Source organism: Choloepus didactylus, chromosome 5 (assembly GCF_015220235.1).
Source record: "Choloepus didactylus isolate mChoDid1 chromosome 5, mChoDid1.pri, whole genome shotgun sequence".
Lineage (NCBI taxonomy): Eukaryota > Metazoa > Chordata > Mammalia > Pilosa > Megalonychidae > Choloepus > Choloepus didactylus.
In genome coordinates, this window is record NC_051311.1 from 142,849,118 (window position 1) to 142,863,811 (window position 14,694).

At 41.4% G+C, this 14,694-nt stretch overlaps 1 protein-coding gene across 3 annotated transcripts in view; it reads right to left on the bottom strand.

The window, feature by feature from the left end:
- KBTBD2 (kelch repeat and BTB domain containing 2) overlaps positions 1-9,017 on the bottom strand; it is a 29,458-nt gene extending 20,441 nt beyond the window's left edge. The window contains exon 1 of one of the 3 annotated variants that reach the window (XM_037837032.1): positions 8,998-9,017. The gene's annotated coding sequence lies outside the window, so the exon portion shown is untranslated. Of the gene's footprint in view, positions 1-7,852; positions 7,873-8,430; positions 8,668-8,997 lie in introns of those variants that run through there. The other 2 variants (XM_037837029.1, XM_037837033.1) reach the window with 2 other exon arrangements.
- Positions 9,018-14,694: the final 5,677 nt, after the last annotated feature.

Consider the following 14,694-nt stretch of genomic DNA (forward strand, 5'->3'; position numbering starts at 1 on the left):
CTCTCTTCCTGAAACATGAGATGGTCTGGTCTGGGAAAATCTGATAGGGGTAATCAACGAAAGCACGAGTAGAAAAATGGGGACAAAAATTAAACGAAAAATAGGGTGGGATGGGGGGATGGAATGTTTTAGGTGTTTTTAATTTTAATTTTAATTGTTTTTGGAGTAAAGAAAATGTTCAAAAATTGATTCTGGTGATGAATGCACAACTATATGATGATACTGTGAACTGATTGTACACTTTGGATGATACATGTGAATGTATCTCAAAAGAATTGCGGATAAAAAGATGGTGGAGATTGGGCATTTGCTGTTGAAGGAATACAGAATGTTCAACAGGACTGACTGTAATAATCTGGCAACTGATAGCTCAATACTATCTGATTGTGTCACAATAGTTTAAGTGTAATAAACAAAGCTGAGTGTGAGTATAGTTCAAAGAGGAAGGCTAGGGGCATGTATGACACCAGGAGGATAGATAACAGGATAAAGTCTGGACTGCGCAGCTTGGTGAAACCTAGAGTGGACAATGATGGTGACTAAACGTACAAATGTAAGAAAGCTTTTACATGAGGGAGGACAAATGAATGTCACCTAGCAAGCTGTTGAAAATGGGATTGGATACGGAAAAAACACAATCAATGCAAACTAAGGTCTATAGTTAACAGTAACAGTGTAATATTCTTCCATTAATTGTAACAAAGGTAATATACCAAAGCAAAATGTAAGCAAAAGGGGGATTTAATGGAGGGGTATGGGATTCTTGTTGTTGATGTGGCTGTCTCTCCCTTTTATTTTTATTACTCTTTATTTTCTTCCGCTTCTTTTCCTGTCTGAGAAAGACTGGTGGAATATGCATAACTATGTGACTATACTGGGAGCCACTGATGGTTCACCTAGGATGGACTGTATGGTGTGTGAATAAAACTGCTTTAAAAAATAAACAGAAAGATATAAGTGCTGGAGAAGCTGTGGAGACAGAGATATAGCTAGTCACTGTTGGTAGGGAAGTAGAATGGTGCAGCCCCTCTGGAGGGTAGTGTGGTGGTTCCACAGGAGACTGGGTTTAGGGTTGCCATATGATCCTGCAACCCCGTTACATGATATATACTTGGAAGAACTGAAAGCAGGGACACAATCAGACATTTGCACACTGGTGTTTATGGTGGCATTATTCACAATTTGCAATAACAGAGGTGGCCTAAAGGTACATCGATGGATGAACAGAGGGGCGAACTGTAGTGTGCACATATAACAGAATATTGAGCAGCTATAAGGACTGAAGTTGTGACGCATGCAATTAAGTGAATGACTCCTGAGGACATTATGTTGAGTGAAATTAGTCAAAAACAAAGGGATAAATATTTTAAGGCCTCAATAATATGAACCAACTATAATGAGCAAACAATGAGAATTGAAATAGGAGCACAGGTTATCCGGGGACAGAACAGGGGCACAGATTGGGCAATGATTAAAGAATATAGAATGTCCAATAAGGCTTATTGTAAAGGTTCCTAGATTGTAAGGTCTTACAGCTGTTACATCTACTGTTGAGTTTTAATTTCTAAATTCTGAGATGCTGTGTTCTTTGTGTATAACCTGGTAGTTCCCTGTAAATTTGGGTATATGTATACACCTGAGACTCAGAGTTAGAACTCAGCAGTTCCGTAAGTTAGTTTTACTCCATCCACCAACTGTTAAAGAAGCTGAAAAAGAGATCAGACTACAATTAGAGATATGAATGAAACGGACTTGGTTAGGACTAAGGTAAATGGAATACAGGGTAAAGGATGATACTGACTGTATTTTAAAATTCCTTCTGTGTGAGACCCAAGGAAAAGAGATTTATTTGGTACAAAATTTATATTTTTTGTAGCACACTATCTAATTTAACCTGTCTAGTCACTTTGTTTAAACATCGTAATTACACAGAACCTAGAATAGGGAGTGAGTTCTTGTTATTCTGTACAGGCTAATGTAATACCCCCAGAATATTTTGGGTGGAAAATAAAAAAGTATTGTAAAGTCCCGTTCAGGGACTGGGGAATAATGTGGAACTATTAAACTTCCCTACCTGGGGAATTTCTGCTAATCAGTTAAGCAATAGGGGCTCTCAATTTAATAAGCCAAGCCCTCAATCTAGAGGCTTGCCCTTGTGAAACTTATTTCTCCAATGGCAGAGCTAAGCCTACTTATAAACATGCCCACCAGTCACTTCCAGAAAACCTCTTTTGTTGCTCAGATGTGGTCTGCATCACTAGGCCAACTCTGCAAACTGACTCACTTCCTTACCCCTGCATGGGACATAACTCCCAGGGCTGTAAGTCTCCCTGGCAATGTAGGACATGACTCTCCCAGGGATGAGCCTGGCCCTGGCATAGTAGGACTGAGAATGCTTTCTTGACCAAAAAGGGAAAAAGAAATGTAAAGTTTCAATGGCTAAGAGACCTCAAATAGAACAGAGAGGTCATCCTGGAAGCTATTCTTATGCATTACATAGATACTTCCTTTTGGTTTCTAGTGTATTAGAATAGCTAGAAGGAAATACCCGAAATTGTTTAATTGTAACGCAATAGCTTTGATTCTTGATGATGACTGTATACGCTATGTAGCTGTGTGACTGTGAAAACCCTGTGCTTGATACTTCCTGGATCCAGTGTATGGGCAGATGAGTAATAAAATAAGAACAATTATATATAATTAATGGGGGGAGGAGTGAGGGTTATGGGATGTTTGGGGTGTTCTTTCTTATTTTTACTTTTACTTTTATTATTTTTGGGGGGACTAATGAAAATGTTCTAAAATCGGTGGTGGTGATGAATACATAACTATATGATGACACTGTAAGCCACTGACTATATACTTTGGATGAATTATATGGTGTGTGAATATATCTCAATAAAATTGCATTTAGGAAAAAAAATAATTCCAAAAACTTTTAAAGGTTTCAAAGGTTGATGGTAGTATTTGTTTGTTTGGGGGGGGAGGCAAAGAAGGGGGTGACTAATCTCACTTCAAAACTTAGTTTTCTGCTGAACTACAACCCAGTAGCCTTGATTCTTGAAGACAACAGGATACTATATAGTTTACACAGTGTGACTGTGTGATTGTGAAAACCCTGTGGCTCACACCCCCTTTATCCATTGTATGGACAGTTGACTAGAAAAATAGGGACAAAAATTAAATGAATAATAGGGGTGGATGGGATGTTTTGGGTCTTCTGTTTTAATTTTATTCCTTTTTTTGTGTGTGTGAGTAATGAAAATGTTCAACAATTTATCATTGTGATGAATGCACAACTATATGATGGCACTGTGAACAACTGACTGTACAACTACACTGTGGATGACTATATGGTATGTGAATATATCTCAATAAAACTGAATTTTAAAAAAAATTTAGTTTTCATTCTCATAGGTGTGTCCTTTGTAGTGCCCCTCCACTGAGTGACTACAGAAACACAAAAAGAAGGAAAGCAAACATTTCCAATGTCAACCAGACAAGATATGGAGGACCAAGGAAAGAATAAAGGATTAAGTAACTTTTGAAAGGAAAATGAGACTGATAAGCAATTAACTGAGCTGTGTATGGAAAATGAAGAATAAAGAATAGAGGATGGGGAAGAAGTTTCAAAAGACCTGCAGAGAAATTATATGGTAGGGAGGAAACAGTGATAGGACTTCACACAGGAAAGGCAGTGGGTTACAGGTCATTCATCAATAGGAAGCACTTTCAAGTTGTGTTTTACCAACTTAAGACATGCTGCATCTTCATCCTCCAATGCTAAAAATGTCAATACAGAAGATTGAAAACGTCTGTTGGAAAGGATTCAAGGCATTCTGGAAGCCAAGTATTGCCAAAATATTAAGAGCAGGGACTGCGGAGCTAAACTGGTTGGGTTTAAAACTTAGCTGTACAACTTATAATTGTGTGACTCTCTGCCTCAGTTTCCTCACCCGTAAAATGAGGATAAAAACAGAACTCTTCTCAACAGATTAAAGATTAAATGAGTTTCATAAAAGGCTTAGAACAGTGCCTAATACATAGTACTACATAAATATTTGCAATTATTTTTATTAATGCACTCAAGTTTCTGTAGCACTTTCCCAATTCCTAAATAACCCCCCATACCTACACCAGGTATAGCGGTACCAATTATATGGTCTCAGCACTCCAAACACAGTGCTGTTTTCACCCTGGGTGAAAGTTAATTTAGATAGAGAAATTCATTCAAAGTTTTGGAAAATATTTCAGTGATATAAATCATGTAACAAACTAGCTCAACAGAGACTAATCTTGAGAAGGCTGATGATAGTACAGAAAAACTAAATGAGAGCCAGGAAGGCACCAATTATAAAATAAGCCTTTCTTCATTTCTAATGAGGAAGTAAGTCTCTCCACAGGGAGAACAAAGTATTAGGGCCAGAAAGAGTTTGCTTTCAAGTTATCGAAACAACCCTGACAGTTGAGATTTTTGGAAAAGAACATATTTAGTCTTTAGATTGTTTGTCAAATGGTACTAAAACAGAATTTTCTCGTAACAAATATTAATTAATAAACATCTTGCCTTTTGAAGATATCAAGTTTGATAAATATCAGGATAGTGCCTATTCTAATCATATTCAGAGTTTAGATCTATTCCCCCGTGTTCCTTTTTCCAAATCATACTGAAAAAAAAAAAAAAAAACTACCTGGCTCCATCAGATTAATCATTCTTAGTAGCCAAAGTAAATTCAGGTCACAAGTATAACCTTCTGTACAACATTATAATTAGTAAGTCATCTCACTTTCAAAAAATTAAACAAGACTATAAAGGAGACATCATCTGTGATAAAATAATTTTATCAGTGTAATATGTCCTTTTAATTTGGGTATCAGTTTTTTTCCTCTCAGCTCTGCTCTCTTATTTAAAAAGCTGGAGAAAGGTGAGGTAATGCAAAATTGACCCCAATTTTATTTTCTGGAACTTCATTTCTTATCAATTCAATGATTTCTTAATCACAGTAGTAACAGAAAACATTTCCCAGATATTCAAACACACTCATGAGCTTATCAAGGGCACAGACTCTTAGCAAAGACTATGACCATTGGGGTTTCTCCATTTCTTAAAAAAAAAAAAAAAAAAAAAAAAATTCAGGGAAACTGGCAATTAGAATCCCCTGCCTACCCTTCAAAGCTACTACATGCCACCATTGGTTAAAGGTATGGAAGCACCCCACCCCCCACGAGGGACATGACTCTCAGGGGAATGAATCTCCCTGGAGACGCGGGACTTGAATGCCAAGAATTAGCCTGGCCCTGGCAGTAAGTGACTGAAAATGCCTACTTGACCAAAAGGGGGAAAAAAGAAAGCTGAGGTCACAGTGGCTGAGAGATCCCAAATAGAGTAGAGAGGCTATCCTGGAGGTTTCTCTTATGCAAGCTCCAGCTAGACATCCCAGATGGCCACAGTACCCCATGCCCTTAGCAAAAGTAGTGCCCAAATACCTGGGTCCCCATCTGAGATTCGTTCTGTAAAAGATTCACTCGCAAAGTTTTCTCTCTCAAAATTTAAATCCACCAGAGTGTTCCTATACCAGACAAGCCCTAAAACTCCGAGGCAACAGCCTCTTTAAAAACAATCAGATGCAGCCCCCTTCCCCATACTGTCAACACCCCCTTTAAGATGAACAAGTTAGGGTGCTCACTGCCTAGTCACCCCTGAAGATGAAGAAAGAGATTAAGTGAGAGGAAGGGGTAGCAACAAACAACATAAGATTTAACAAAGGTCTATGATTACTGAAACTTTATATAAATATATATATTTTTTAGATGCTGGGGTGTTAGAATAGCTGGAAGGAGGTAAATGACATGATGGACCTGTACCCTATAACATCATTTCAAATTTGCTCTGTAAGCTGCTCATTAAATTGTGCTTTTGAACATCTTCACCTTTCTGTATATACCCTATGTTGCATTGTAAGGAAAGAACTGAAACTGTGGAACTGTAACCATACCAATTTTTGAAATTGCCCATATAACCACTTGTTGAGCTGTACATCGAAAGTTAACACCGTTCTGTATGTATGTTATATTTTACAATAATGGAAATAGCTGAAGTTGTGGAACTGTGACCCATGACATTCTTTGAAATTTGCTAACTACTTGTTAAATTGTACTTTGAAAGTTACTACTGTTATGCATATATGTTAAAGTTCACAATTTTAAAAATGCATTTTAAAAAAAGGTATGTGAGTGGGGAAGAGAAAGAAAGGGAAGAGTTTTAAAAGAATCTCTCACTAAATGATATTTTCACCAGACTTCCTACAATAATCCCTTCTTTCCACAAGCATCTAGGTACTACAAATTCCTGGCAAGGGAACCCAGAGTAATCTCCATATATAAAAAAAGTTACTTGAAACCAACCTGTTATTTCTAACAGTCTGAGCTATTTCAATATCACTTGGTCTATTCCAACACCCCTAAAACAAAGAAAGTCTGAGATGTAATAAAGGCCTCTAAAGTTTTCATTCATATATTTAGTGACATCAGGACCAATCATCCTCCCTCCCACTTGTCTTAGAAATGTGGGCAAAGAAAACAAACAAAACACTTATCTATATAAATGTGTAAAGTCTTTGGAAAAACCCAGGTTATCTACTGGCTAGTAAGACTACAATTTAGGTTTCTATCAACTTACCATCCACCATAAACATTTAATGTTTGATCTTCTGATTTATGAAATAGCTCACTATTCCCACTAGCCAGGAGAAACAAAACTATGAGGAAGAGGTTTGGACTTATGTAAGTACTATCTCACCTCTATTCCCTTCCATCTCCTTACAAGTGCTGTGCAGTTAACAAATTTTATGGTAATGCTTCCTATGGGACCAAAAAGGAGAGAAGAGTTATAATACTTACAAACTCTTCCTACAAAACTGTATGTAAAGAAAATAGCACTGTGTGGAAAGTGTGAACTACAAAGCATGCTCAACAGAAATGTCAGTCTTCCAGCATTACTGACAGATAACAACCTCTGAGGATTTCAGGGCAAAATCTCAAAGGGTTTCAATAAATAGTGGACCAACAAAAGACCAAAGTGAAGAAGTAAGTTTAATATTAGCAGCAACGTGGAAAGAAAAGCAGAATTCTACACCATGGTGCTTGGAAAACAACTGACTGGTTTGACTATTCAATTTACTTTAGGTCAGGAAAAAAGCTCTTCTGGAAAAAAATTCAGGGGAAAAAAGTCCTTACCAAAGGTTAACTAAAGTAAGTCATACACAATCTCAAGAGAGTTGAAATCCATACCCAAAATCCATACCCAAAAATTCATAACTCAGAAGCAGGAAATCGCGCCTTCAACCTCCTTTCCCCCAATTAGTTGCCTCAATACTAGAAAATACAATTTTGGTCAAACCAAACTGCTGAAAGGATTTTGTTTTTGAATGCCTGAATGCTCACTGTGCCAGACGTACAAATTCATATGTAAACAACATGTGACAAGTCCCGCCCCCTACGATTTTGTAAAGTTAACTAATATAGAAGAATGTTAAGTCACACAAACATATCTTTTTAAAGTTATTTTTACATTTTGAATTCTTTTTCTATTTTCACTTAAAGGGGCCATCCTGGTAGTGAACAAGTCTTAAGAATTCCACAGAAATCTGTAGCCAGTGGAATGGGTATTCGTCTCCCTTTGGTTGGAGGTTGAGACTTTAGATTACTAAACTAGAAAAAAAAAAGACGCTAACTCTAAGTTCCCCACATTAAACCAAAGGATATTCGCCTACTCCACGGTTTCTCAACTCATAGAAGGAGGTGGTCGCATTCCCATAAGTCACCGATTTCAAAGTCTAAAGTAAACACGTACACAATTTTCCGTTTCAAAGGGCAGCTCTGCCTTCTTTTTAAAATCGTTACTAGACCATTATGGAGCCTCTATTATAGAACCTCTTAGTTACTCCGGATGCACCAGGACAAAAAAAAAAAAAAAAGGGGGCTTGCCCTCCTCCGGTCCACACCCTCGCGAACATGTCGCGAGTCGATAGGAAATCAGCTATATTTTCGCAAGGGCGGCCGACAACAGGGACGAGCGCGCCACCTCCGAAAACCCCGGCCGCGAAAACATCCCCACAGCTGGGGCCGGAAATGCTCCGCGAGCAGCGCCCCCCGGCAGCGCCTGCCCCGCGCACCGGACCGAAGCCCCGCCGCCCTGGGGCCGCCGAGAGCTGCGGAGGGCGGCGCCGGCAGCCCGCGCCCCTCCCCCGCCGCCGGCGGAAACGTCTCGGGTTTGAAAGATGCCGCCGCCGCCGAGCCACAAAGGGCCAAGCCCTCCTCCCGCCACAACCCTGCTCCCCCAATTCCTCCACAGGTCGCCGCGCGTTCCCCGACCCCCGCCTCCCACCCCCGCTCCTTCCCACCAGCTCGGTAATGGCGACTCCTGCTCACCCGCGACCTGCGGCCCCGAGGGTTGGATCCGGTCCGGACGGCGACCCCACAAACACTGGGATCCTCGGGCGCGGCGGCGGGGGCGTGGTCCTTCGACGCGGCCAGGGCCGGGGTCTCGCCTCCGCCTCCCGCCGAGGAAAGCTGACGCCGCCGTCTCCTCTTCCTTCCGGTGTCCCCTCGCGCCCCCCCTCGGTCGGTCTGTCCGGCGCGGAAAGCAGCGTCCTCTGCGGGAGCCGCCGCACTCTCCTTAGGGCCGGACCACCGCCAGACTCCTCCCCCGGGAGCTGCGCCGCACGCCTGCGCCGCCCCGTCAGCCCCGGGGCCTCGAGAGGCTCAGCTCGCCGCCCCCGCCCCCTCGGCGGCCCCTCGGCGGGCCCGGGAATGCGCGGGCAAAACCGACCGCTGCCCAGCCTGCGGGCACGCCCGCCTTTCGCCTGGCTTCACTGTCCTCTGTTCGCGCGCCTCTGTCCGCAAAAAGGACAGTTTCGCAGTTTCCCGGGTTCGCGGGACACCCACTCCCCGCCCTTACTCTAGTTTCACCCGCCCTTTTCCTTTGCTGGATCCCACCTGAAAACCAAAACAATTCAGAACGCGCAGGCGCGAAATAGGGAGCAGGAAGCAGAAAGGGCGGGGGCAACGCGAGGTGACTGGGAAGCGTTAACATAGGGGGTTCCCGGGGAAGGTCGTCGGGTGGTATTGGGGTGGGAGGCGCGGAGGGCTCGGACCGGGGGCCCCGTGGGCTTTGGTTGCGAGCGGGCGCGCTTTCTGGAAGGAGGTGCCCGAGAAATCCCGGGCTAGGAAATTAAGACGACAAAGCACCAAGTTTTATGCCGCAGGCTTTTCTTTTTTCCCTTCAGATACCTTCACTTTTCTCAGAGCAGATATTTGCAGGCGGGGTCGGGAAATGGGATTGAGTAGGACTAGTCAACACCAGCCCCAGGAAGGAGAGGGTTGGGAGACACTGGGTGGATTGCTTGCTGAGTGGGCTTTGTCTCCTCAACCCCTTTTAGGCAAAACACTTCCGCCACCCACCTTTCAGAGCACGTTCGGTTTTCCCGAGATCAACACAGGCCAAGAAAAAACTCCAAAGCACTCGAAAGGGCCCGTAGTTCTAGGTAGGGACCCGTTGGGCTGCAGAGAGATTCTCTGCATGTGAACCTTCAGATGATTTTGTGCTGCAATGCGACGGATGTACGCTGCGGCCAGCAAGTTCCAAAGGAACGTCTTCAGTTTTCTTGCAAAGTGAAGTGTTGAAGGGACTAACGGTTGTGGCCCGTACAAGTTAGCTTGGCACAGCTTGTTAGCAAGCAGAAGGTTGTAGGTTTGCGCTTTCATTTGATAGGAGTTATTCATAGATCAGAAATTGTCAGAAATGCCCACACAGGCTGCACCAACGTTCCTAACTTCCACTCTTGGCACAAGCCCAACCTGGAGAATATAGGTGACTAATTATAAACTAAAAGTATATATTTTACTGGAGGAAGATGCCTCGCTCGGCTAGATCAACTGAATTCACACCAAGATGTGTGTATCTAGGACTACTGCTAAGGGATTTGTCCTACAGTAGAATTTAGAAACAATTCATTCAACACATCTTTCTTAAGTGCCCAATATGCTATCACCATGCTTAGTCTGATTAAATGTTTACATGGTTTGATATCAAACAGTAAAGAAGCTGTACAAAGATTCAGTCATTTAACAAACACTTGAGCACTTATTATGTGCCAGATAGGATACAAGAGATGCAGAGTTCAGTCTAAACAAGAAGGCAAAAGTAACAAAGAATACTATGGTAACATGTTTGTGTTTCATCCTGTAAGCAATAGGGAGGAATTGAAGATTTTTAAGCAAGATTTTGATAAGATTTTAGAAAAATTACCGAACCATGGTGGATATTGAACTGGAAAGATGGAATCCTAAAGCAAGGATGCTAGTTAGGAGGTTATTAAAATAGTCCAGACAGGAGAGAGCGCAAACTAAATTAGTGTCAGTGAGGATGATAAGGCAGGCATGGATTTGAAAACTAGTTTACAATAATAAGTAAAATTTGGTTACTAAGAGCATAAAGGAATGTAAGAAGGCAAGGAAGATAGTATTCTAATTTGGGTGATAAGATAGTAATGCTAATAACTCTAGAAGGTAGCTGTGCTAGTTTGGCTGTATTATGTCCCCCAAAACACCACGTTCTTTGATGCAGTCTTGTGGGGGCAGACATATTAGTGTTGACTAGGTTGGAATCCTTTGATTGAGTGTCTCCATGGAGAAGTGACTCAATCAAGTGTGGGCAAGACCTTTGATTGGATAATTTCCATGGAGGTGTTACCCCACCCATTCAGGGTGGGTCTTCATTGAATCACTGGAGTCCTACAAAAAAGCTCAAAGAGGAGTGCTGCAGCCAAGAGAGACATTTTGAAGACAGCCATTGAAAGTAGACTTTTGCTACTCCAGGGTTTGCCTGGGAGAAGCTAAGAGAATACCTCCACACACCTAGTGAGAAATGTCCTGGGAGAAAGGCATTTTGAAACACAACCTGGGAGCAAAGGAAGAAGGCACCAGCCATGTGCCTTCCCAGACAACAGAGGTGTTCTAAACACCACTGGCCATTCTTCTGTGAAGGTACCCTATTGTTGACACTTGAGCTTGGACACTTACGGCATTAAGACTGTAAAAATTTGTAACCAAATAAACTCCCTTTATAAAAGCCAATCCATTTCTGGTATTTTGCATAACAGCAGCATTAGCACACTGGAACAGTAGCTAATTGTGAGGATTAAAGAGAGGACTAAAAAGGTATCATTTTAATGGTTGTATCCAGAATGCATTTGGCTGCAAGTAACAAAAGATTCCACTGCAAGGATTTAAGTAAATAAGGGTCTGTTTGGTCACACAGCAAATATGCAGGCAGGCAGACATCTTTGTTGGCTCAAAAGCTTAAGAACAGCAGGGCCACTGTTTCTGTGATTCTCTTCATGTTTCCCTTGTGGTGCAAGATGGCTGCAGTAGCCCTAGCCTTCACACTGTTGTTCAAGGCAGGAAGAAGGGGAATGAGGTGGCTTCAGCCACCCATGTTAATTTTTCCAGGAAAGCAAAAATTTTATCAGGACATGACCTCATCCCCCAAATTCAGCAGAGTTCCACATAAACTGCATTGTCTTGAGTTGTCATTTGACCACCTGTAGCTGTGAGGACTTGGTTTTTCCAAACTCTAGTCAAAGGCTACAAGGGATAAACATGTTGGGAATGGATGTTGGGTCAGCAGTCTGCTATGTTAGCTAATACTTTAATGTGCTCTTCTTAACACTTGAAATACTGAGGGCTGAAAGGCTGGATTGATGTTTCTGGGGTTTCAAAGAAGCTCATGTTTTTGTTTTTTGTTTTGTTTTGTTTGGGTGTGTTATTGTCTTAAACTGGGAAAAGCACAGGTTGAATATTTATCTTCAAATATTTGTACTGGTTTGCTGTCCTTTTCCTCAAGAAGTCTCAGAGGGGATGACATGATCAGGAAGATGGGGCTGATGTCGACAGAAGAGGCTGACTCCTTGTTCAGCTTTCCTTCTGCAGCTGCCTTTAAAGAACAACTAAAGGGTGCTCAGCAATACTAAATTAAGGGACCATCTAAATCACCACCCTAATTCCCTTTACAGATCTTGCCTTTCAGCTTGAGAGGCCCTGAACAGTCACAGCTCATTACAATATCCGGTTTAGGGAGATCATAAATCAGTATTTTCCAGCAATCATACAAACTTTTTTGGAATGAACAGCATCTCCATTGTGATTCAGATCCAAAACCAGGCACATGACATTGTTTCAAGCATTCCTTTTTGGTTAACAAGGCATCTTTTCTTTTAATTAAGTGCCAATGACCATGAAACAGTATCCTCCTAAGACTGCATTTTAAACATTGTCACGATACTAGAAAAGAAAGAGGACAGAAGTGATTCCTGGAAAAATTAAGATGCAACTACAAATTTTCTAAAATTGACCATTTTCTTTGCGTAGCCATTTCTGAATGTATAAATCATAATTCTTAATTTTAACATTTTAGCCTACTTTAAAATTTTGAGTTTGAGGGAGGAAGTGAGCAGGGCCATCTCGGGGGGGGGCGGGGTGCAGTGCATTCCAGAGCTAATATGCAATATTTTCTCTCCATCTGGCTCCCCCATAAATAACACAGAAAAAGTCTAGTTGAAGTGGACATCGTTGTTAAGGAGTAGACCCAAGGAACTCCTTCACTGTAAAAAACAGTTATGTATCTTCACTGTAGTGACCAAACAAATCTAAACATATGATAAATTTAATAGAATTATGTATATGTGTAACTGAGAATTAACAAATGTAATTATAGCTTACTGAACTTTACTTAGATGTTTACTAACCTTCTGATATATTGTAATGTAGCCAAAAGACAAATACTTCTAACTGTTTTAACTCACTGAACTGTAGCCCAGATGCCTTGATGCTTTGCTTCTGTAACTGTAACTGAATAGCCTCATAATAATCTAATGACCCTGTACTTATCTTGTTTTGTAACTTAAAAGTCTTGTGATTCTATTAACAACCCCCTTAATGTTTATTAATGAAGAAACCTGAGCCAACCCACACAATTACTATCCTACTGAGCTAGACAGGGCCAGACCTAACCAGAGTTGGCCCACCTGACATGTGCAGTAGTACAAAACTTTAACCTATAGTAATTTATACTTTATTGTAATACTGAAAATCACACCCATAATCATATTAATCCACTGTTTGCTTCCAAATATCTTATGACCAAACATGGAAGCTGTTTCTGCATGCTCCATAATTAGATATCTCTAACCTCATCTTCTACTGTACTTATTATCTTAAGCCCACCTTTGCCAAGATGCTATAAAACTCTCAGAAGGTCTTCAGTTTGGGGAGACAGATCTGATGCCACAAGACTCCTATTCTCCTTGCATTGCACTTTGCAATAAAAGCTCTTTCTCTCTTTGAAACCTTAGTGTCATAGATCAACTGTTACGTGCATCACCCAGTGAATCCACGTTTTATCCAGCATCATACACAAATACAAAAAGTCAATGCATACAAAAAATGATGAAATCTAAGTAAAATCTGTGGTCTAGATAACTGCACTGTGCCAATGTCAATTTCCTGATTTGATACTTTATTATAGTTACGTAAGATATCACCACTGGGGGAAGGTGGACGCTGGGTACACAAAACACTCTCTTTACTATATTTTGCAACTTCTTGTGATTCTACAATTACTTCAAGGTAAAAGTTCTAAAAACAGACATCATTCATTTAACAAATATTTTAATACCCTGAGATACAGAGATAAAAGATTCATAGACAGGGACAGTCCAGTACAAGATGGCACAACTGAGATGCTTCAGGGCTCCATCTCCCACAGAAGCTTTGAACAACCAGCAAGAACTGTCAGAAACATCTTTCTCAAAGCTCCAGAAGACATTTATACGACTGCAGTAACAGGGCAAGCACTAAATCAAGAAAAAGCCAACTTAAAAGCAGTAGGATCTTCCGGTACCTTGGCTGGCCCATCCCTCACACCTCACCTGCTTGGTGAAGGGCAGGCTGTGCTCCCAGTGCAGATCCTTGGTCCTGGTTCCAGAGGGAGCAGAGTAACCCTCCTGCAACTACTAGGAACATGTATCTGTCTGATGGTGGCCTGAGGGACTTGCTGTCCCAGAGCTTGCCCTGCATGTATAAGGCAGTTCATAGAACTGTCCTACAAAACACTTGGGGACAGCAGTCAAGTTGTGACTGCCTGGGGCAACAGACTGCTGGCTGTAGAACACACAGCAAAGTGCCTGGGACTGTGGAGAAACTATTTCCTAGCAAAAAGGAACATTCAGAACCATATAAATGGGGAATTTGTAGGGCAACATGTGCCTGCCCAAGACAAGACAGAAAGGATTAGGGAAGCCCCTATGCTTTGGCCTGAAGCTATTAGCCAAACTCACTGAATGGATAAGCTCTGAAGGAGAGCATTGGCACTGGTTAATCTACAAAGAAGGGGAAAGGCATTTCTTTGTTCCTTTTTTTTTTTTTTTTTTTTTGTTAGCTCCTGGCAATTAAGGGAAACTATCATAACACTAGCTGGATACAAGTTTAAGGAACAAATGTCTCAGAGTCTAAGTTTCAGCAATAACACATTACAATATCAAGATGTACACATTTCAACAAAAGATTACAAAACATACAAAGAAACAGGAAGCAATGGTCCAGTCAAAGAAGAAGATTAAAGCATTAGAATCCATC